General features: G+C 38.2%; 1 protein-coding gene across 2 annotated transcripts in view; it reads left to right on the top strand.

Moving 5' to 3' along the window:
• LOC149234392 (uncharacterized) overlaps positions 1–25,804 on the top strand; it is a 404,784-nt gene that overhangs the window by 176,084 nt on the left and 202,896 nt on the right. The window lies entirely within an intron of this gene.

The following is a 25,804-nucleotide window of genomic DNA, read 5'->3' as shown; positions in this document are numbered from 1 at the left end:
TGTTACCTTGAAAGGAAGGCAACTTTTCAATAGCCTTGTTAGGGATATTGTGAGGATAGCCATTTATGTTAGTGAAGTCACAAGGAACATAAAGATCATTCATGATGTTAGGGTCTACTTGTTCTTGAAAAAAAAAATGAATATCAGAAATAGCCTCTTGCCCAAGACTAGAAAGAGCTCTACTATGAGAAAGTCTATTCAACCTCTCTCTAAAAACTATTTCAAGATCAAGAGAGGGGCTAACTTGGCCACTTGAATTTCTTTTAGTAGAGACTCTTGTAAAATTTGGATTCAGTGGAGTCGCCACTTGAGCAAGAATCTAAATCTAAAGTTCAAAAAATGCTAAAACCAAAAGGTTAGTCGATTTCCCAGGTAGAAAAAAGCTTGTCCCCAACGACGACACCAAAAGATGTTGACCTTGCCACCTACACCTACCTACAAGTCAGTGAGAAAAGCGTTCAACCCCATAAAGTGTGGTTGGTGGTAGGGAACTTAGAGAAGGGGCTGCCAAACTAATCCCGACTCTCTTCGTTTGAGCTATCTCCTAGGTTAGCTAAGAGGGGTGGTCTTTAATGAAAAGTTAAGTTAAAAAGACGTGAGTTGTTAGGAGAATTGTTAGAGTTAAATAGATTATTTCTTTAAGATTTATAAGCAAAACTGATATGATCAATAACCATCAAAACATAAGATAAGCATGAAATACATCAAGAACTAGTGCCTTCAAAGTATTGCTCTTTAAGAAATGAACTTGTATTTTCATAAAATGAAGTGAAATTCTTTCAAATGGAAAGCCAAAATAATCCTGAAAAGTGAAACAGAAAATTGTTAGCACAAGATATTATAAATGCTTTTAAGAAGAATAAGTCTATAAATCAACTCATGAAAACTATCTTGCTCAAAAAAATAGAATTAGAAATCTACTTGTGAGAATGAGATGATAAAAAGAACTCAAATGTTAGACCAAGATGACAACATGCAATTAAACCAAAAGATAAGCCAATTTCCAAGTACAAGAAAATTAAAACTTATTGCAAAATTAAAAGGGATTACAATGCTTGCATCCAAAGTGCCTTTTGAAATAAGATTTGAATTTGAGACTTTAAACCATCAAGATAGCAAGAAATTTAAGAACTTTGCAAACAAAGCAAATGTGAGGCAATGAGTTCTTAGTTTATTTTATTAATTAGTGCAAAGGAAAAATTGCAATTGAGCTCTAGTCCTCAGATGTCATCTTCGCCCAAATATTTGGATCTCACAATGAGGAGTCAATAGAGGTAGAGGGTCCCTAAAAGTCTATTCAACCAACTTAAGTTGGAGGTAAGTTTTAGTGAGGCTTGGGGCCTTCCTATACTAAAATGCCTAAATGAAGTGCAAATTGTGTTAATTCCCCAAATTAAACTAATTCTTCAAAGAGAAATAGTTTACAAAACTTGAGAGGCTAGAGTGTAAATAAGTTTGTATGTGTTTGCACCATTGAATGGAAATAAGCAAGTAAAATGGAATAGATTTCTTTAAGCTACAATTGTTTCAAATAAATGATAGTGCTCCAATAGTTTTCATGACATATAGCATAAATTGACCAAGTAGTGAAGCATATACTTGAAGAAATTATGAAACAATTAAAACTTGCCAAAGTATGAAGTGTTTACACATAAGATGATATTTTCTCAAGTTTACAATTTAGAAGCATATGCATGTGGGAATTTAAATACAAGATTAGTAAAAATTTGCATGTAGAGTGAAATGTGTTGATTTTAAGCATGCACAATATGAAATTAAAAGCTAGAAAGCTAAGAAAAACTAGAAGCAAGATTAGGCCACCTACAAGAATCCCTACATTAGTGAGGAAGGGGGATGCCATGGGAAAAATCCCAAGCTCCCTCGAACAATTTTTTTATTATCTTTTATTAGCGCTTAAAGCGGGTAAAAATGCCTCTAAAATGGCAGTTCACAATACGAGAGAGATCTTTACAAAGATGAGACTCTAACAAAGCTAGTCTCTCTCCCCAAAAAATTATAACAACAAATTTGAAGATAGAAAAAACTCTCCAAAAGAGATTCACAAAGCTCAAAAAGGCCCACAGCCTAGTTGAGTTTGCAACTCTCTCCCAAGTGCTTTTGGCCTCCCTAGAAATCAGTCCTTAGATAGCGTGAGGGGGTCCTTCATACACACGAGTGAGTAGTTTTCCAAAGCTTCTCCTCAAGCTCCTTGCTGCCCAATGCTCAAGCCTATGGGCTGCAAAGCACAAAACCAATTGTGAGTGCGAAATTAAGAAAAATAAACCAAAACTAAACTTAGAATTTAATATACAAAGTACTAGTTCAAGTAATGGGAGTGAACCCCATACTTGCCTAGCTTTGGAAATGACTCTTGAATAGGAGATATAACTTTGAAAGAACTAGAATCAAAGAAGTATTTTGAATTTAAATGGAAGATCAAGTAGTTATATAGTAAGAAAACTACCTTTTGCTCTTCATTGGATGGAAAACTCGGAGCGAAAAAATTGCTGAGTCTTAGATTGTTGTGATTCTAGGAGTGAGTTGATCTAATTGAAATTTCTCCCATTTCCAAATGGATTCATGCACAGAATACAAAATATCTTTCCTACACACTTGAAGACGTATTAGTTTGCACAAGATTAGAGCGATATAATGAATAAGATAAGCCAAGCATTCCTCCTAAAATGAATTGGCAAGCTTATCCTTAGAATACTACTCTAAATCAATGATATGTGCAAGATAACTTGCACACATCAATCCAAGAAAGATGACAAGTATAAACTAATATTAATTCAATGTGCAAAAGAAATTAAACACAATAACAGTAGCATAAAAGGACATCACCTCATAATGCCAAGAGAACACTAGACAGATAGCCCTAAAGTCTTGATTCTATTAAGAAAATATGCAAGTACAAAATGACAGAGTTTCCTCAAGCCCAATAGCTCATTACATGATACAATATGATAGCATATAGTCTCATTATATAGAGAGTTGGGAGCAAATCCCAAGGAAGAATGGACGTGAGAACTGAACTTGGAGCAAATCCCAAGGAAAGATAAGTCAAGTTTGATGTGGAGAAGATAGAGATATCAGAACAAAATCAAATTACATATGTCCACATCAAGGGAAATCGAATTCCATATATGGCATAGTAAACTGATCCATGAGTGAATCCAAGTACCGTGATAATTCCAATCAATAAATGCAAACTCGGACTAAGTGATGCCACATATGTAGATGATCCTTAGATAGCTCTGCGCAGGTCCCTAGGAACTGCGTGATTCCTCCATTTGCAAGTCGTAGTCTAGCCAAGTGAAACTCGTAATCCTCAAGAGTGGAGTGCTAAAAGTAGAAGAATCGAAGATAACTGTGAGATGAGGCCCCACCTAATCTTCAGTCCAAATATACCATAAAATATTCCTTCAGTGCATGAGCTCGTCTAATAAATTCGATTTTCCACATATGCAACTGCTGCTTTTATTTCGAGGAAATTCGATTTCATGAAATAATGGTGTTTCTATGATTCAGTGTCCGTTGACTCAACACTTTGACTTAGGATAATTTCCATGTCATTTCCACGTCATTTTGTCGAATAGAATAATTTATTTTTTTCTATTTTATTTAATTCTAGCTTAATTAAATGCCACAATTTCTACTAAACTTAGGAAATGTGGGTTTTGAGAGTCCAAAACACATTATTAACCCTTCAAAGTGTGTCATAGTAGAAATTTGAGGGTGAGAGGTGTAATTTTGATTACTCATACCCCATACAACTTCTCTATACTACACTTATTACAATTTAAATATAATTTTATTTGCAATTTCTGACTTGTGGGAAATCTAAAAAATTAAAAAATAACTACCTAGACCTAACCAAATTCCACGAATTTTTTTGTGTGATCTAGTATGGTAATATACATAGACTCTAGACACTAAGATGTGTTAGGGGCTCAACCTTCAAATTGTCACATCGACTTTGGGGTAAAAAGCAGTGTTCATGGGGACTCGCCCCCACCCCTAGGGGTCTAGTTTCCTAGCTCCCCCGCGCTTCGGGGACTTGGGGACGAGAAGGGGTCGTTTCCCCACACTCCCAAAAAATAGGGTACGTAGGGGGACATGCCAGGGGGATGTTTCCTTGTGTTGAGGGGTCGTTTTCGAAAAGGGGGTCGAGGGGCCCGATTTTTTTAAATAAACTTTTGTTTATAATTAAAACATAACATTAGTTTTAGTACTTTAGGGTTTCAATTTGTTTTCTTATAAATTTAATTCATTATTCGCCCTGTCCCCTCACTCCATTTGCAAGACACTCCTAGTTCCTCTGCAGCAGAGAGGAATTGGTCCACATATAGCTTCATCCACTCTGTCAAGAGGAACAAGCTTACCTTTAAAAGAACGGAGAAGTTAGTTGTTGTGCAGAGTGCCCTACGTCTTGAGCATAGGAAGACACCTGAGTATTTGAAGGGACCAGCGACATGATGGGATGTTGATCCAGAGGATGATGCACAGGTAGATATGGATGAGAGACTTGATGAGAGACAGATGGGATTGGTTGGTGTGCCACTTAGCATGTTTGAGAATGTTAGTGATTCAGAGTCAGATGTTGATATGGTTGATCCTTATTTATTCATGCAGTGGCTAGATGCAAAGACTAGCAGGGCATTACCTTGAGGCTTGAGCAAAATTATGCTCGATTATCTTTCGATATGTTGATGTTCTTATGTTATTTTGACTCTATAAAATTTTGACTCTTGATGTATCAGACTTGACTTTTATAATTTTATGTCAATATTCATTGTTCAGTGTTCAATGTTCATAGTAGGCAGTGGAACATCAATATGGTTTAAACTTTAATCATAATGTATGATGTATGATTATAAATTAGAATTTTAAATTTATATGATATTAGATAATGATATTCATATCAATGATCATGCTTTGTGGCTTTTCAATTCAAACCCAATTGTCATAGTGGACTCAATTTATAAATTATATTTTATATTTATAAGCTTTTAAGACCTTGACGTCCCCCCACGTTTCCTAAAAATTGGCGGGGAGCTTTTGCATAGGCCGCTCCTGCGTATCCTCGCTCCCCCGCCCCCTCGTCCCGGAACCTTGGTGGAACATTGGTAAAAAGTGAGTGAAAAAATCTAGAAAATTATCCTCCTCTGAAAAATAAGGGATAATTAATTAGATAAAAGAAACACTCCAAAGTGTAATCGTTTGCTGATCGAGTAGTCAACATCCTAGGCCTGTTACAGAGTCAAAACTTATCATTACTAGTATCACATATTACAATTCCCCGCAGGGTGTGGAATTTGGGTACAAGAAAGATGATGAGAAGATAGAAGTAGAGTTAAAAAACTCTGTTGACTGATGATATCTGATGGTACAAGTGTCCTCTTGAGCATCCCTGGGCATGTAGTCTTTCATATAATCATCAGGTGTCATCCTAGTGGTCAACAGTATCTATATCAGAATTTTGCAGAAATCAAAGTCTATGGTTGTGAATTACCACCATATAAACTACCAGTTTTTGTGCTAATGAGGATTTTTTCTCTAGAGTTTATAAGGAAGAGAATGAATATGGATGAAATTCATTTTGTATCTAGGAAACAAAAATCCCAATTCAAGTTGAAAGCTCAAGTTGGTCCATTCATAGTAAACACCAGGGCAGCAGACAAGGAGGTTGAGAGTTTATTGAGACAGATGAATTTCAAGTTAAGTTTTAGCTGGCCTTATGACCCTTTGGGAGTGATCTCATCAATTAGAAGTGAACAAAATTCAACTCCTTATATTCATATATCAAAACCAGAAATTTAATAGTATGCAAATCAGGAAGTATGGGAGGAGAACACTTTGCAAGAAGTTGAAGAGCAGATTTCTAGCCAAACAACATTAGAGACTCCAAGATTGAAAGAAAAAGAGTTAAAGAGACCAAGTGAGATTATGTCCCCTACTGGTTCAGGTTCTAAGACAACAAAGTTCAAAGTTTTCAAAAGAAGAAAGACAATGAGTACAGAGGAAGAATCATCAAAGGTCAGAGATACTGAGGTCTCCACAACAGTTAGGTTATCAAGTGAGCCTGTGTTTTCTCTGCAACAAACTGAAGAAATAATTCCTGATACACTTGCTTCCCCTTCTTCTAGTCAACAAAGTATCTTTGCTAGGTTCAAAGAAATGAAGAAGAAGAATGAAGTGTTAAAGACTGCTACTTATTCTGAGTTTTGGAAGCAAACCTCTACTATTCAAACCAGACTATTGTCTGCATTGGACCCTGACAGAGGACAATTTCAATTGGCATTTCTTGAGCCAAAGGTTCCAGTTCCTAAAAGTGTAGAGGATTACAAAACTTCAATATTTTCTTTTGATACAAAACAGGTTCATCCCATAGATCAAATTGATCTACACAAACAGGTTGGTGAGATGATTTATTCATCTTTAACAAGTTCTGCCATGGTAGCTTCAAAGCTGCAAGCTTCTCTAAATAATATTCATACTCAACTCAAATTAGAAAATATGTCATCTTTAGCTAAAGACACTAGAATCAGAGCTTTAGAAGATCTTGTAATTAAATTAGGATTGGATCCTAATGATGTAAAGGTTGCTGAAGAAATTATTAAAAGTAGAAACACAGACATCCAAGCACTAAGAAAATAGTTGAAACTGCCTACAATAGAGCATCCTCAAGCTTAGGAAGTAGGGAAATTAGAGAAGGAGAAAGAGAACATGCTACGCATGATCGTTGAACAAAACATTCAAATACAAAAAATGGAGGCAAATATGGAAAAACTATTGAAAGAGAAAGAACAACAAATTAGTGCAGGAATTTCTACATTATAGACAGAATCAACTAGCCAAGAAGCCACTGAAAAGGTTTCAAAGGCCATGGGAGATCTATCATTAAGTAATCTTGAAATAGAGAAACTAAAGGCATCACTGCAAAGAATGGAAGACAATAAAATTAAGGAAGATAATGCATACTCAAAATTACAGAAGAATTCCAAGCTTACTAAACAACCTAAAAAATATATGGATGAGTTAACCAGTGCATAGACATTATCATGAGACAAGGAGAAAATTTGGATTGATATCAATTCAACCATTTCAGAATTGTAGACATCTATTGAAATTATTGTTGACCGCCCACTAGCAAATTTGTTGATGCCCACTGGCTGATTTGATGAAGACTGCCTACTGGCTGCTTTTTCTAATGTTGTCAAGACTTTTAGTCTAACAACCACCTTCAATTCCATTATCATTTCCCCCCTTTGTCAACTGAAAGGAGAGACAATCATCTGCACTTGATTTCTGAACTCCCCCCCTTCAGGTGTAGGAGAGTTTCACTGTTGTACTCCCGCTTTCAGGTGCATGAGAGTACCATCTTCATTTGACTGTTGGTTGCAATGGTTGTCTTCATGTGAGACTGAATCCTTCGGTAACACATAGACAATTGTTTGAATGTAGATGACCACTTCGAAGGATCAATCCATGCATAATTGATCTTTATTATGGGTGGTTGATTTCGCTTGCAACATCTTTCAGATGAATGATTTTTCTTGCCACAATGGTGACAAGGATGGAGGTCAAAGCATTTAGTCTCCATGTGGCCATTTCACTTACAATGGTTACACATAACCATATTCTGATCACTGTCTAGAAAATTGACACTTACAAAATGAACTGGTTTTGAGAAATCTGGAACAAACAAAGTGGTTTTTGTTGTTGTATCCTAGGCCATGTTGATCTTTGTTGAAGGAGATTTCTTCCGAAGGTCTGATCATTTTCTTGGAAAAACTATCTTGCTATTGTTCTTTATACTTGCTGCTGCTGCTAACATTTTGTCCTTGATTTGTTAAATCTTTTGTATCACACTGGGCGTCAATCATTAATAGGGCATTGTTTTGACATGTTGCATCAAACTGATCAATTTGATCTTTGGTACTACTTGTTGCATCAGTAAGTAGTACAACTGGCTGGATAAGATCACTTGTGTCGCAACTGACATCAACTTGGTGGATTAGATCATTTGTGATACAACTTGCATCAATCTGGTGAATTAGATCATATGCATCACAACTTTCATCAACTTGCTGGATGAGGTCTTCAATGTCACAACTTGTATCTAACTTCTCTATAAATTGGGCATCTAGTAAATCTTGTTTTTTGCTTAACTTAATTTGGAGTGCATTGATGAGTTTTTCTTTTATTTCTAGCTCAATTTAAAAATATTTTGCTGCTTCTAATGTGCTGGTCATTTGATTGATTAAGTTTTGATTTTGCTTTAACTTCCATTCCAGTAATTCAATTGTATTCTGTAACTCTTGATTGCACTCTTTCAACTCTTTAATTTCCATCTCTGCACTTTGAAGGCGTTTTCCTCCTTTACCCATGTTGATCTTTGACACGCTCGCTTGATCTTTGTGAATGCTTCAATCGACTTCACACTCGCATGCTTTTGTATTTGCTTGATCTCTCTAATTTGCTTGGTTAAACTTGTTTTCTTTGATTCATGCCCACTTGAATAATTAAATACTAGAACTCACGCTCGCTTGTTGTAGATATGAACATGCTTGATTGTTGTTTGAATATCACATTTGCTTGTTTCAGAGTTGAACTCGCTCGCTTGATGTTGTGCACTTGTTTACTTGCACTTTGCACTTGCTTGAACTCACTTGATTGATCAAAAGAAGGGTGTCGAATACTATCGAAAATGCACCCAAGAGAAACACTTACAATGATTTGAATGATTCAGTTAAAAAGAATGGACTCACTTGACTTAATTGACTCAATTGAAGAGAATTGACTCACTTGTCCTCCTATCAATTCAAAACTTGGGTGTTGGTTTCAATCTAGAATGCACCCTTACAATTCAACTTAATTTGAATTTGATTACAAGCTGACTTACAAAAAATAAATTTATTTGCAAGTTACACAATGACTAATTGTCGTTGAATGTTGATGTAGACTTTGCTTTGGAATGCTTGAGTTTCAAGCTTCATTAACTTGATTTGCCTTGAGTGAATAATGTTGAATTGCTTTGCTGATGTTGATTATGTGTTGCAGCTTTTGAATTGCTTGTACTTTGCTTATGTATGCTTGATTACATGAGTTTGAAGAGAATTTATTATGTGCATACAATTCTTTAACTTCTTGTGTACTCCATGTGTATCATTTTACAAAGAGAGTGTCAAAAGTAGACACAAAAAAATAAGCAACATCAAGAATCATGCGCCATCATACTCATGGTGTACCTAAGATCCCCTTATTCAATTTCGGGCAGATGTAGGACAGTTCAACACCAAAAAAATATGTCTTTATTAAGCATTGAGCACATCAACCTTTTATCTTTACAACGTCATCGTTGAGACTTCTCAAGTAATGAGAATCCCACGCTCGCAAACTCGAAAGCAAATTGTCTTCAGAGGTTGGATATTCACTGACTCAATGTCTCTCAAAGTAAAACATTACTTTGGATTACAACAATAACTTTCTCTAAAAAAATTCTCTTATCACTCCAAATACACCTTATCTCTTCAAAATTTAAAAACAACTTTATTACAATCTTTTTTTAGGACAGGAGAAATTATAAATGCGTACATAGTCTTCTACGCAAATGTATTCCAAGCTGGCTCAATGCACAGTCAAACGCCCACGACACTACTGTAGCCACACAAAGAGCAGAAATCGGCCAAGAAACTTACCCAGAAATATGTCAAGCTCAGCCTTCAGTTATGAAGAGAAGAATCAGGCCTATAAATGATAAACTTGGATTCTTCAGAAAAGGAATTCGGTCCTCCAAAGATGAAGATCTCAACCGTTAACCAACAGATGTAATATTCAACCACCAAAATAATCAAATGCTGGTCCAGAATTAATGATTTCTGTCTTTAAACTTGCAAGAATAATCCAGGTCTGTAGATGATGAGATTTTCCCCTTTAAGAATAATTCAGTACTCATAGAATTGCATGGATGGAATGTGCAGCAAACAAAAACTGAATCCAAATCATAGGAATTGCAATAGCAATGAGCGAAGAGGATGAAATCTCGTTACTTTATATTTTTAAGAGCAGCAACCGGAATCCAAAAAATATAAAAGTGCTAAACAAGCTTCAAAGTCGTATCAGCCACCATTCCAATGTGATAAATCCAGAACAGAAATATTTAAAGCACGAAGCTTTACCACTAGAGTTATCGGCTTTACCAAATTTGACTCGACAATCACCAATTAATGCAGAATATAAACTAGGTTTTGTTTTTACCTCATGAACATCTCAACCATACAAGTTCTTATTTATGTATTATTTCTGCAGAATTTACAAAGTATATGTTGAACGAATCCCAATATGCTTTTCTTCAGCTGCAACAAGCTTCTCAACATGAGCAACCTTCACGCTATTCTCTGGCTGCTTCAAGTACTGAACAACATTCACTGTCATGATTTCTCAACGAATCTCGTTCACGGAAGGCGATCAACAAGGGCGTAATTACTAATGGCAATGCCTCAACGTTGGCACTCCGAGGTTCTAAGAAGGAAATTGGGCATTCAAACTTTCCTTCTACAATTCAATGCAATTACTAACTCCATTGTTAAACAATCACGAGCTCAAAACACTTTAGCGTACAATCAATAACATATTATCTTCAACACTTGAACCACAACTCCTCCTTGAAAGCATCTTCAATGTTATTGTGGCTTTATTGCAATCGCTATGGGCTTTATGTCACTGCAATGTTATTGCGACTTCGATGATGATGATGTCGAGTGCTGCAATCGCTTTCTCTCTAGAATTCATACAGTTCTCTCCATCTGAAGATAAAAGCCTCGATGGCGTATGTCAGATTTATTATACCTACACAATAGATCCCCGATTTTCAAATCCTCAGAAGAAATTGAATGGAGTAAGCTCCAACCTTCAGAGCCCACCCATAAGCTCTCTTCACGGCTTCTTACATGATTCTCTTCACGCAAAAAAATAAAATTCAAAATCGTGTCTTGACCATATATGCCTCCTGCATCACAGTCGAGAGCTTACTCCATCGCTTTAATACAAGTTTTAATAACCATCTGCAGATCATGTCGCGCCTTTACACTATTTTCCATGCCTATTTTTCACATTGGTTCATACTCTAGCGATCTTCAATCAACAAACAATTTCACTCGAATACAAACATCAAGCGCTCTCCACTAGATGTGGTAGATACTTGGAAATTCAATTATCAATATCCAACTACCATAGTCACAACCAGTGGCTCTGATACCACATGAAGGATATTAAATAAACATAGATAAATTTATCAGAGACATACACAACGTAGGCATGGTGGAAAAGGCCTGAGAGCCTTACTGCATTCCTCTCATAATGTTATTGTACAAAATCATGATAATAATACAAATATAAATACATGAGGAACTTTGTCTCAAGATAGTGCGTCTATCTTGGACACTTCGGTTGTGCAAATATCTCAACCATACACTAATCTAGGAGCCTAACTAGTTGGAGAGAATCTCTCAACCAACTAGGCCTAAACTGACTCCTAACTATGAGGAACAAACCCAATCTAGAAAGGTAGGAAATGATCCAAAAATGGATCCTGGATAAACCTTTGAGTCTAAAAGACTTCATGCAAGAGGTAAAAGGTGCCAAATGGCACAAATCCTTTGTAAATCAGAGGAAAATGAAAATCGCAGGCTGCTCTCAGAAATAGTCTCATTGCAGGGATCCCTCCATTCTGAATCCAACGCAACTTAAATGGGAGAAAACAGACTTCAGATGGGAAAGCTATCATAATATGAAGCTGCCATTTTTCAAAGGAAAAAGAGGCAAAAATCCCTTGAATAATGGGTCTAAAAACCTCTAAGTCTTCCAAATCTCCCAAAAGGGCAAGATCACTGAAAAAGGAGAAGTTATGGAGAAGGCGGATAACACTATCGGGCTTTAGAAACATGAAGAAAACCATGAAAACAAGGCTATCAGAGGCTTAAACAATGGTTGCATAGGGGTCGTTGGATCTGGCCGATCAACGGTCCAGATCCGATCGGCATATCGCATCGGCGATGACAGGCCGATCGACAATCACAATCGGCGTTGGCATGAACAATGTATATGGGAAGGCCGCAGGCTTATGCGATATATATCGCATCGGCACATTACAGTGGAGCGGGGCTATATGTTATAGATATATGCGATTCGATGGTCGGACTCGGCGGCGATATAAACCGGGTTTTATATATTGTAAAGTCTGCCGAAAGGCATTTTTAACGCATTTTCGTATATCTCGCTTATTAAGCGAAATACAAAGGGGAAGCGCGATGCGATGTAAACCGAACTCGAAAGGGTTGCGGAATGAAAATGTATAACATTTGAAATCCGCCAAAGCGATGTTTGCATTATTTTCACCGTTTCAATGTATTTTAAAATACAAAGGGGAAACCATGGAGCAGGCCTTAGCGACATCCGATATGCGATACGTGCGGACCCGAAATATTATATATGCGGATCCATATCCCTTTGAGATCCGACTTAAGTCTTTTCACTCATATTTTCCTGTGTAATTCCAAATATCTCTGTGTATTGGAATTCTATTCCGTTTTCGGGAATTTGTCCGAAACAAAGGCCTCTGTGTATTTTCCACTGTAAAAACGACTTCCATTCCTTGTGCCACGCTGTAAGCATGCATTATATTACAATGATGCGTTTTGTAACAAGGATGCGTTATGCAAGACGCAGAGCCGCAGAGGATTGATTGCAGAGAGAGGAACAGACAGAGAACAGAGAGCCACAAAGGTGAAAAGGGAATGATTCCTCATGATTGGGGACAAAGGAATGACTGGAAGACAGGGAGCCCGAGAGGGACAATGAACAGGCAGCGCGATTTGGCTTTTAAGCCATGAATGTCAAAGACTGTGGGCTGCTAAGTTATTGGTGGTGGCCGAGTTGCTGTTGTTGTTGAAGGTTGCTGTTAGGGTTCTGCTGTTGAAGCAGAAGCCAAAGAAGCAGTGTAGAAACCGAGGAGGCAGCGCAGAAGAAAAAGACAGCCAAGGGAGTCACTTGAAGTTCAAGTGAAAAGAGCCAGAGAGAGCTGTAAACTAATAGAAGGCAGAAAGAAGCCAAAGCGGAGAGCCAAAGAGCCAAAGAGTTAGAGCGAAAGAGCCAAAGTCAGAGCCAAGAGCCAGAACTAGAGCCAAAGAGCCAGAGTCAGAGCCAAGAGCCAGAACCAAGAGCCAGAACCAAGAGCCAAAGAGCCAGCTTCAAGAGCCAGAGGGGATTAAATGGTGTCTGAACCCATTGTTTTTGTGTAAGAACAATAGGAGTTGGGCCAAGAGCTTGTAAAAAGACTTACACCATAATCCCAGATAGCCTAGTTGAATTAACTAGAGCTCACGAAGACGTAGCCTAAGAGTTGTGGGTGGACTCCAAATTAATATTGCTCTTTATGTGTCTGATTTATCGCTGCATTATCTCTGCTGCTTTATTTACTGTTATATGCATTTATATATCAGTTTCAGCACATTAATTTACAACACATAATCGGTTTAAACAAATACAAGCATACACCCATATTTTCAAGCATTTCCTAATTCCGCATTGGTTAATCAAATAGACTTGGGAAAATTCAAGCTTTGGAAGTGGGAGAGGTTCTTGTAAGCTAGACAAGAAGCCTAAATGCCCCATTTTCATATCAGGTGGTATCAGAGCTTAAGATTGATTAACCACACCTTTAAGAAGGTTATATTAGAATGCTTGATTGACAGAGCAAAGACTGCTTGTATGAAAGGTGTTTGAACAGCGAGACACTGATTGTATGCTTGTTTGCAGACTGACTATTTGTTGAGTTTGTAGAGGTGAAGGGAAAGCTATTGATAGCTCAGTCTAGGAAGGACAAGAAGGAGAAGGGCTGAAGGAATTCTTCTATCCCAAAGGACCTCAAGGAAATCCAAAGCACAAGAGGTTTTTTGCAAAAGGTTGTTGAATAAACTCTTTATTTATCTTGTTGAAGTTTTTTGTTCATTGACCTAATGACAACTTCTACAAGTGGGTCCTCAAATTCTGCTCTCTTCACAAGATTCTTTGATGAAGACATGAAGCAAGATTTGTCCACCATGATGGATATGGTGAGAGAAATGTATGAGGATGGAAGTAAGAGCAGCATGCTTAGAAAGCAGCTGAATTCCATGAAGGAAGAGAAGCAATTGCTTGCTGAAAAATTGTAGGAAATGGAGAGGCAACTTCATATTGCAAATATGAACCTGAAGAGGATGCATGAGTTGGAAACACAACTCTTTGTTGCCCAAGAAGCCTTAATCAAGTATCAACTTGAAGAAGAGGTAAGCCATTCCAATTTGTCGTCAAATTCCTCTGAGAATGCTTGTATTCCTTCTTTTGAAAAACATACTAAAGGCATAGGTTCCAAGCTAATGTCCAAGATGGGCTATGAAGGAAAGGGCTTGGGAAAGCATGCACAAGGTATTGTTGAACCAATAATGGTTGAGGAAAGGCCTAAATCAGTGTTGCGGGGGAGCGCCCCCCCCCCCTCGCTCCCGCTCCTGATCCGCGCTCCTCGGGATCGGGAGCGCGCTCCCGGCGAAAAGGAGCGATCGGGAGCGCGCTCCCTAAAAAAAATTTCGCTCCCTGCCTTTTCGGGAGCGTTTTGCCTTTTTTGCATTTTTTTTTTGTAGTAATGTTCGAAATGCAATTTTTTTTGAAAGAAACAAATAGTTTTTGAGTGGGGCAACTTAATGATCAAGTCTAGGCCCTAGTATTGATATGCTATTCATGGTAATGTTAAATTCTTAAAGTAAAAGTGACATTTTCTTTAATTTTCATTTTCATCCTTTTACTTAAATTTTTAACATTACCATGAAATGACTCAGGATGTTTGAGAGTGGTTTCGTCCTCATTGGATTTCATATGGAGAAAGTAGAATTTTAGATTTCATTCAAAATCCAGCAGACTTATCAGTTTTTCAGTATTTCAGGATTGGGGGATTGCAATGTTTCCATTGAATTTTGTCATGTATTAGGGTATGGAACTCATATTTAATCAAGAGTACCAATCCCTCTATGTACCTTGATGTTAGTGACATTGGTTGTCGAACTCCTCTATCATGACCCTTCTAAAAATGTACGCATCACTCAAACAAAATCTTGACTTGACATGCTATGCTTTTTCTATCTTATGTTAATGCTTAGAGGGTGATATTAATGACAAAGATCCCTATACAGATACAAAGGTAATGACAAAGATACCTCTGGATATTAATGCTTGGAGGGTGATATTAATGACAAAGATCCTGATTTTGCAACAAGACTAAAAAATTAGACATTTCTCGTGGTGGCAAGAGGCCCAAGCATAAGAAATAGATAATAGATTTACTTCTCTTTTCTAGTTTCTAGTAGCTTTTATAACTATTGACTCTTTCATATTTATTATGATATTTTTTTAAACAATATATGACAATTTAAGTTTGAAGTTGGCAATTATAACTCATTAGTAATGAATTATGAATATGATGCTTCATGAAAGTTGAAAGTTGTTTCATTTCATTTCATGTTAGATATTATTTGTTGTAATGGTTACACTTAGCTTACAAGTACAACTTTGGTGATCAATGATGATAAATGTTATATATTGAATTTTGAAAGCTTGAAACTTTAAGATTGATGAATCATGAGACTCAATATGTTGTATGTTACTATGTTACTAACTTGCGGACGTGGTTGATGAAGATTATAACTTCTAGATGATTGTTGTTATATGGTTCAATCTATGCTTTTTTATGTTTTTTATATCTAATTCATCATTCTACATGTTTTTGTTGACATATATGTATCAAAAATTAAAAAATATAAAAATATATATATTTTTAAAAAATCGCTCCGGGATTCGCTCCCAAACCGGGAGCTTCTGAAAATGGTCGCTCCCGCTCCCCGCTCCCGCTCCCGCTCCCAAGTAACATTGGCCTAAATATTTGGGTCTTGGCTATGGACAGTCTTATGGAGAGAATTCGAAAGCTGCCATGAAAGCCATTGAAACAGTCCCAAGAAGGAGTTTCATTTCGTGTTCTCTACCTCAGAAGTGTGAAGGTTGTATCCAAGAGGAATACAATAGCTTGAAACATCAATTGCAGGATGCAGGTGTTTAGAAGCACACACTTGAACCAGAGAGTTGGGGAGACTCTAACAACTTTGAAGAGTTTGATGGTGTTCCAAAGGGAGCCACTTCTTCATTTGCTTCACCTCCTCATGAAGGCAATAAAGGTGAAAGAGGCAGGTATAAATCTGGTTCTAATTATATTCCTTTTGATTTTGCAAAGCATCATAAATTTCCACATAAGTATGGGGAAAGAGTTGCATGTTCCTTTTGTGGTTTGTTTAACCATGATGTTTCTAGATGTTGGAAGAGAATGGCCGCATACTAGAAGCAGAAGAAGGAAAAGAAGCAAGCAGCCAAAGGTCCATTGGACAAGGAAAATCATACTATCAAGAGGATGCACATGCAGTGCACTTACTGCCATAAGTAAGGACACAAGTGTTGGACACTGAATCCAACAATGCTTCCACCAAAGATGAAGAAAGTGAAAAGAGAAGATGGCAGAAATGGAAGTGAAGATTCCATGAATGATGTGTCTCAAAATGATTCACATGTTGACGCTGATCTGCAGGCAAGGGTAGTACCGTTGTAAGGGATTGGTAAGGAACAGTTAGAGTTCTTATCCAATTAAGATTGCATGTCTATTGATGCATCTACTTATATTTCATTACAACTTCGAAAGTACAGTGTGCTTAAGTGAAATTTGAAGGATGAAATGCATGCATGAGCTTGAGTTGCATGAACATAGGGATGTCAATGATTTCCTTGTTTTTGAACATGTATGTGTAATTAACTTGTAGGGTTGACTGCTTTGACATGCATGTGATGCCATGTTGACTTGAAAGAAGTTAACTTGGTCTCCAAATGGAGATAATGATGAAAGTTTCATCTTTTGAAAAAGAGTCCTAATGGTCTTTTTCTACATGCTTGACTTGAAGGGTCATTTGTTTAAAGGCATGTTTTGTGGGCTTGTATCTAGTCCATCATTTGTATGCAGATATAAGACATGGAGGTGTTCACAAGATGTGAAATTTGTTTCTTTTGTTGAAGCAAGAGTTAGTCCATCCAGTTGTTGTCTGTATGCCTGTTGTTGTTAACAGTTGTTGTTGGCAGCTTGTCAAACAGGTACAAATGAAAGTTTTGTGGAGCAGATGTACTTCACATTTGTTGAGCCACCTTGGATCATTGATCAAGGCAAAGAAACTCAAACTACCTTCTATGACCATTTCAGTAGAAGTTCTGCAGGAAGGCAAGGAGGAAGACAATGCTTCTTAAGAAGACCAGCCCATCCAGAGAAGTGAAGTGGTCAGAAACTTTGGTTCAAAGGCACTATGCAAAGGCAAGTGTAGGGAGGCTGAAAGAAGAGGGTGAGTCACTCTCATTTACTGTTCAGATTAGTATATAGTCTTTTGGAGACCAAAAGTTCTTGTAGTGGGAAGGCGTGATCCAAAAATGGGTCCTTGATAAACCTCTAAGTCTAAAAGACTTCATGCAATAGGTAAAAGGTGCCAAATGGCACAAATCCTTTGTAAATCAGAGGAAAATGAAAATCGCAGGCTGCTCTCAGAAATAGTCTCATTGCAGGGATCCCTCCATTCTGAATCCAACGCAACTTAAATGGGCGAAAACGGACTTCAGATGGGAAAGCTATCATAAAATGAAGCTGCCCTTTTTCAAAGGAAAAAGAGGCAAAAATCCCTTGAATAATGGGTCTAAAAACCCTCTAAGTCTTCCAAATCTCCCAAAAGGGCAAGACCACTGAAAAAGGAGAAGTTATGGAGAAGGCGGATAACACTATCGGGCCTTAAAAACATGAAGAAAACCATGAAAACAAGGCTATCGGAGGCTTAAACAATGGTTGCACAGGGGCCGTCGGATCTGGCCAATCAACGGTCCAGATCCGATCGGCATATCGCATCGGCGGTGACAGGTGGATCGGTAATTGCAATCGGCGTTGGCATGAACCATGTATATGGGAAGGCCGCGGGCTTATGCGATATGTGATTGCGACAAGTCGCATCGCAATATTGCATCGACACATTACAATGGAGCGTGGCTATATGTTATAGATATATGCGATCCGATGGTCGGACCCGATGACGATATAAACTGGGTTTTATATATTTTAAAGTCTGCCGAAAGACGTTTTTAATGCATTTTCGTATATCTCGCTTATTAAGCGAAATATAAAGGGGAAGCGCGATGCGATATAAATCGGACCCGAAAGGGTTCTGGAATGAAAATGTATAACATTTGAAATCCGCCAAAGCCATGTTTGCGTTATTTTCACCGTTTCAATGTATTTTAAAATACAAAGGGGAAACCATGGAGCAGGCCTTAACGACATGCGATATGCGCAGACCCAAAATATTATATATGCGGATCCATATGCCTTTGAGATCCGACTTAAGTCTTCCCGCTCATATTTTCCTGTGTAATTCCGAATATGTGTATTGGAATTCTGTACCGTTTTCGAGAATTTGTCCGAAACAAAGGCCTCTGTGTATTTTCCACTGTAAAAACGACTTCCATTCCTTGTGCCACGCTGTAAGTGGGCGCTATATTACAATGATGCGTTTTGTAACAGGGATGCATTATGCAAGATGCAGAGCCGCAGAAGACAGGGAGCTCGAGAGGGACAATGAACAGGCAGCGCGATTTGGATTTTAAGCCATGAATGTCAAAGACTGTGGGTTGCTGAGTTATTGGTGGTGGCCGAGTTGCTGTTGTTGTTGAAGGTTGTTGTTGGGGTTCTGCTGCTGAAGCAGAAGCCAGAGAGGCAACGTAGAAGCCGAGGAGGCAGGGCAGAAGAAAAATATAGCCAAGGGAGTCACTTGAAGTTCAAGTGAAAAGAGCCAGAGAGAGCTGTAAATTAATAGAAGGTAGAAAGAAGCCAGAGTGGAGAGCCAAAGAGCCAAAGAGTCAGAGCCAAAGAGCCAAAGTCAGAGCCAAGAGCTAGAACCAGAGCCAAAGAGCCAGAGTCAAAGCCAAGAGCTAGAACCAAGAGCCAAAGAGCCAGAGCCAAGAGCTAGAGCTTCAAGAGCCAGGTGGGATTAAATGGTGTCTGAACCCACTATTTTTGTGTAAGAACAACATGAGTTGGGCCAAGAGCTTGTAAAAAGACTTACACCATAATCCCAGAGAGCCTAGTTGAATTAACTAGAGCTCACGGAGACGTAGCCCAAGAGTTGTGGGTGAACTCCAAATTAATATTGCTGTTTATGTGTCTGCTTTATTGCTGCATTATCTCTGCTGCTTTATTTACTGTTATATGCAATTTATATCAGTTTCAACACATTAATTTACAACACATAATCAGTTTAAACAAATACAAGCATACACCCATATTTTCAAGCATTTCTTAATTCTGCATTGGTTAATCAAATAGACTTGGGAAAATTCAAGCTTTGGAAGTGGGAGAGGTTCTTGTAAGCTAGACAAGAAGCCTAAGTGCCCCATTTTTAGATCAGGAATAAACCCTAACTTTCATGATTTTAATTAATTTAATTATTTTGGACTTAGAATTGTTTCCATCACATGAGAGTGAGGTTAACAATTACTTGCTTGAAACAAATTATTTACCAAGTTATCAGATGAAAAATTGTTGCTTTAAGGATGCTTCACTATCCTAAATGAGATGCAAACCCTACAATCTAGGTGAGATGCAAGATCTTGGTTTCATTTAAGTTATATGGCTATTCTAAGTGTATCCTTCTTGTTAATTGTTTTGAAGATAGTCTCTAGAGTAGGTTGTGAAAGAGAAGCCATGGGGAAACAAGCTAAGGCTTGATTAACGATGCTACACCTTAGGTTCTAACCACCTGATGCCTCCAACATTGCAAAGACTATGGCTCTGACGAATGCAAGATCACCGTGTTAACCACTAAAGAGGTGCTAGAATCCTCAAGCTAGATGAGAAAGGTGGGCATATCTCTCTGTCGACCAAGCTTATGCTTGGAAGTTAATTAATGCAAGAGACTAACCCTAAAATTCAAGGGCAAGATATTTTGTTTCTAAGGTGAATTTTTCTTAGGTACTCAATTACAATGATCTTCAATTATGAATAATGAAGTGCTTAAACAATAGATGAATGACAATCTCAAGCACAAGAGGAAGTGCTCAAACTCAACAGTGCCAGAAAACGTTGCCGATAATAGACAATACACAATCGCTAGGTCTGTAAGCCACACTTAATAGCATTGAGAGGAGATTGGGGTGGTACAATAGCTTAGCAGTGGTAGATATATAGGAAGAAGTCAATAGAATAGCAGAATGTGATAGCTCAACAATGGGGGTCCAGTCGACAAGCTGTGACAGGGCAGCGACAAAGGCCGAAGAGGTAAGATAGAAGTTGATAGAGCTAGTAGTAGCCAATTAGGCGAGCCAACAGAGGCTATATGAAGTGTACAAGTTACTCCAACAAAATTGGTAGAGGTCGACACTTAGAGGGAGAGTGCGAGATCGTACCAATCAGGGTTGGAAAAGACCATAATTTTTTGGTTGATTTTTCAATTGCAAGATGGCAACAAGCAGTCTGAGGTTCGAGGATAATTTGGATTGTGCTTACAAATTCAAACCATGGAAGGAGAGGATAACATTATTTTGTTGGAATATTCACCAATATTGAGAGGGGGACGGGGGGGGAGGGTGGGGGAATCAGTATTGGGTACTTTTTACTATTTCAATTATGCAAATATTAAGAATTAACAATACCATTCAACAATGCACAACCTCACACACTGTACACAAACGAAAACCATTGAACACTTAATATATATCTTAAAGATTACATCATCAGGAAGCACCAACTTCCAAGATTCTCCAGCAATGACTGGAAGGAGGCACCAATCCCTTGGATTTATCAGCTCCAATTTAAAAGGATGCATCAACACTTGAGAAGCACCAACTTGCTGCACCGACACCAACCTTCCCAAGCACCACACCCTGAAGATTGAAGATGCTCTCAGGTGTTAGAAAATCAAAGGAAAATGCAGATGATGATTGGTTTTCTTACTTGGTAATAACTTGTGAGAGTTAATCTTCTTCTTTTATTATTTATTGTTCCTTCTTCATCAAGCAATTACACTATACTATTCTTCAATATCACGAAGAAGCAGGAGACACAGAAATTTAAGCTTTCAAACCAGGGAAAAATACCACAAGGGGGAAAACCCAACATTACTCTTCTTATTGAATCAAGCCAGAATGAGATATCCAACGCAAGACCAAAGACTTCCTCAATGGTTTCAAGTCAAACCTTCTCCCAAGTCAAAGTCAAATGTAGTCAACTTTCTTCAAACTGATCAAGATGTAGTCAACCTTCTTCAAGATATAGTTGACCTTCTTCAAGATGTAGTCAGCGTTCTTCAAGTTTCAGTCCAGCTACAAAAGGTCAGATTTCGGTCCTGTTTACAAACTTTAGAGAACTTCAAGTTTTCGGCTCTGTCACAGATTGCAGGAAATTTCATATCCTTGGCCCTGTTGCAGATTACAGGAGACTTCACACATGTGAAGGATAAGATGCAAAAACTTCTTCTTCCACTTGAGATCTCGGTTTGTTTGCCTCGTCTTTGTTGCAGAGATCAAATTTCTTTTTGCTTACTTGCTTATCCTTCAAATGACCTCAAGTTGGTGCCTTTATATAGCTGTCCATGAGGTGCCAAATGGCCACACAGGTTGACTTGACTGAGAGAGGTCTGACCTGAACCTTTTGATTGATTTAGACAAAAAAAATAAAATTCTCTTCTTTTTCTTACAAATGTCAAATGTGACATGACTCAATTACAAATGTCTTTGACTTTTTTATGACTTTTAAAGCATGAAGAATATGCTTAATCAAGAATAGAATAAAAAATAAATTCAATAATAATTTTTCTTTCATTATGAAGACCAACACTAGTTGCATTTTTCCAACACTCCCTCTTAACTAGAGAGGTATTCATAATGAATCAACAGGTCTATCTCAAGTTGAAATATTCACATAAGAAGGGCTCTAGATTGATATGCATCATAGCTTGCATTGTCACATTACCAAGTCCTTGACAGGTACACTGTAGATCAGAGCACACTGCTGGGAGGCATTCCAAAGGACACCACACTGCCTCTCCGAGGCACATACTCCACCTAGGATACCCAGAGTATGTCCTCGACTGGACCATTCTTTTTCCAAGTCCATGTACTTGACTTAGGATGTCAATCCTAATCCATCACAATACATGACTTAAGAATGTTCATCCAAGATGCTTCTTTGATCCACCATTCTCCTTATCCATGTCCATGTACTTGACTTAGGATTTCAATCCTAATTTGTCACAGTGCTTGACACAAGGAGAACCGTGTGTCCAATCATTCTCCCTCTCAACCTGAGAGGAGAAATTCTTACTCTCCCTCAGGGAAGTAGCCCTCTTATTACTGAGTTTTCCTTGCTGCAAATTACTTGAACTAGGGCTCCCAAACTGCCTTCTAACAGTTCATGATCCTGCATTATGTCCAACATAGCTTCCTGCATTGCACTACTTCCTGTATTGCATCCTGCACTGTGAAAAGGCTTTTGGGCAGTGGCAAAGGACATTACAAAGTTGCTGTCTCCTCTAGGAGAGAAATGCTCATCCTTTACAGTGAAGGAGGTTATGATATGTTTTGTGGAGGTGAGGGGAGGAAGATGGGTTGTGTGTGAGGGTGAGACAAGATGTTTGTAGACAGATTTGCATTCATCATTAAACTGCTGATTCGTGGGACAATAGCCAAGGGATGCTTAATTGGTGGATACTGTTGATTTGGGGTAGCATCGAATGTGCTCTAGCTACGAAAATTGGTGGAGAGGCTAAGGCACATGAGATCTCCAATACCCAGAAAGGGTTTGGGCAGATTCTAAACAGTTTGGGAGATATTAAAATAATTAATGGAGTCCCTAAGTCTAAACTTAGGGAAATTAAAATATAAATGTGAATTAATATAAAACTGTGTTAGAATGGTCCAAAAGTCATGGATCAAGCCAGATCTAATTTTAGTTGTTGATTAGGGACTTAATCTCGGCTGTTGATTTGTCAACTAGAAAAGTATAAGAGGGGGCTTAAGTGTCACTTGGAGAATACACCAAGAGATCAAGATTTCGACTTTTTGGGGCTGGGCTTGCTGAGAAAGTTGAGAGAGTGATCAGAGTTGCAACTGAGGGGCAGTGAATACAGAAGCAGAGAGGCAGAGATAGCACTGGGAGGATCAACGCAGTAGCCGGAGAGAGGGACGCAAAAGCAGCCAAGTGTTCCTGTAGAGCCAGCCAGGGCTCACGCAGAGGCAACCAGGAGCTGCGCAGTGCCTCAAAGGGCCAACGTGGGTGACACAGAGGGCCAAAGCGCTGACGCAATACCTCTAGAGGCTGACGCAGAGGGCCAGAGGGCTGACGCAGTGCCTCCAGAGGCTGACGCAGACCAAGCCGGTGTGACACTGGGCTAACGCTGGGCCAGAGAGAGGCTGACGCAGTCCCTAGAAGCTTACGCTGGGGTTTTGTGGGGCAGATTGGAGCTGTGGAGCTGCCAGAGTGTTTATCCGGGGTTTCAGCCGGAATATCTGCTTCTGAGTAGAGAGGTACTACTGTCGAGATTTTTCTCTGTTGGGTGAGCCGGATTTGGCACCCAAATTGTATTCTGAAACTGCTTAATAAATCAAACCCTCATATAGCTGCACCGGTTTTCCCGCATTGGGTTTTTCCGGGAACATTAGTCCAAAAACAACGGTGTCACTTGTGTGCTTGTTTCTATTTCCTTCAGTTGATGATTTGTAATGTGTTGAGCATGGATTTGTATTTATTTCCAGTATTTACATGGTAAATAACTTGTTAATTAACAGAAGAAGTAGGTAGGAATAAATCAGTAAAGTGCATGAAGGGTTTCTAACGTGTCAGACTTAGAAATATCAATAGATACTTATTAGGATAGCACCCTTATAAATTAGTAGCTGGAGTAGCTTGAGAAGGGCCAAAACGCAGATTGTAGAGGTCCTGATTGGCATGGTAAACAATATGTGAGTGTCTTGACAACTCTGCCTGTGTGGGGCAATACATAGAGAAAAATTGTCGAAACATTGTCTCATATAACACTTGCTACCTAATCATTTTTCACTGCTAGGTGATGAAAAATGTAAGTTGGAATGGATTTAAATCAGGCGTGAGTGCATTAATACTAATAAAATTGGGAACCTGGTTGAAAATAATTTATGAACGTCTTAGTCTATGTCTTGATGACATAATCTGGCCTTTTTATAGTATATCAAAGGACCAATTTTATGGAACAAAGATGTCTAGCCTGGTGCTTGTTTCCATGCAGAAAACATATCTGGTTTGGAAACATATAGAAACACCTTGGAAATATCTCTGGGAAATGTTCCCCTGATGTTTCCTATACTGGAATGTCGAGGCAGATTTTCCATATGTTTCTTGGCTGATTCCTGTCGAAAGCTTTTGCTGTATGGTGATGTATGTGTGCTTCAACTTTCAATTGGACAAAAGGCTTTGGGCAATCACATCAAATAATTTACTATGAAAGTTCCTTTTGATACCATATATGTGCACACTATGTATATAGAATATTTCCTTCCTGCACATATATCTAGTTAAGGTGTTCCATTTCCAGTTTTCCTCAAATTTGATAAGTGCCAATTTGGTAACCTCTATCTTTTCTGGAACCCATACGTAGTTCTCCTTTAAGATGATCTCAGACCAAATTATTCCTTGTGCCCTTGGGGAACTGGTTCACAAGTTTACTCAAATGAATTTGTTCACAGTAATTTTTAGCTCTCATTTTTTGTGACATATAATTAGTAAGTTATGATAGGGTGTTTTGGATGCAAATATTTGCAAGGCAGGTGTGTCTATTCATTGAAAATATTTGATTTGTGCTGGGTATATGAAAATTAGGGTTCAAAAAGATAATGTGTTAAAAAGGTATTCTACCTCCATGCTGCCCTCTCTTCACTGTTTTGGCATGTTTTCTTCTTGATATTTCTTGTCTTTGGGATCTGTTGCACATTCTGATGAAGTCATAAACTCGTACTATGCATGGTCAATCTTTGTCACCTTTTTAGCAGTCTTTCTCAACTCTAAGGATGTTGCAAGGACTGTTGGCAATGGTTGCTGAGTTGTCTTGAGTTGAAAAGTTTTTGTAGGTGGTGCTAGCTATTTGAAACAATTGAAAGATTCCACATCAGAAAAAAGAGGTTGACAGAAATGGCTTATTCTACCTGGTTTAGCACGTAATTACCTACAAATCGGATTTAGTCAAACATATGACTTTCTTGGAGGATTCTTAATTCATGTTTTATTATCTGAACAACACTATGATATAAATAGACATTTCAAATATATCCCTGGCTTTGATCTGATATGGGGGAAAATAGTTGATGAATATTTATATCTAGTTTTATCCCCCTTTAATCCAAAATACAGCTGTTATAATTATCAGTGCCATTTCGGCGCATATCTTCCATTCTTGTTACTATCACTTCACAATGTAGCTGTATGGTTCCCTTGGCCTACTGTGCCTGTTTTTGGAGAATAGAAAATTTTCTTTTACTCTTGCAAAGAAGTAACAGCCATAAGGGATTTTGATTGGTTCCTTGGTAACTGTAATTGGAATGATAGTTATAGTTTTGTGAACTGCTATTTTATACAGATCCTTAGCTGTATTAATTGAAGATACTGCTGAGAAAGGATCCT

Source organism: Pinus tabuliformis, chromosome 8, assembly GCF_031772625.1.
Source record: "Pinus tabuliformis cultivar Carrire ecotype Pingquan chromosome 8, CPIR1, whole genome shotgun sequence".
NCBI classification, from domain to species: domain Eukaryota; kingdom Viridiplantae; phylum Streptophyta; class Pinopsida; order Pinales; family Pinaceae; genus Pinus; species Pinus tabuliformis.
The sequence above is the reverse complement of the archived record's forward strand: the minus strand, read 5'-3'. Positions and strand labels throughout refer to the sequence as shown.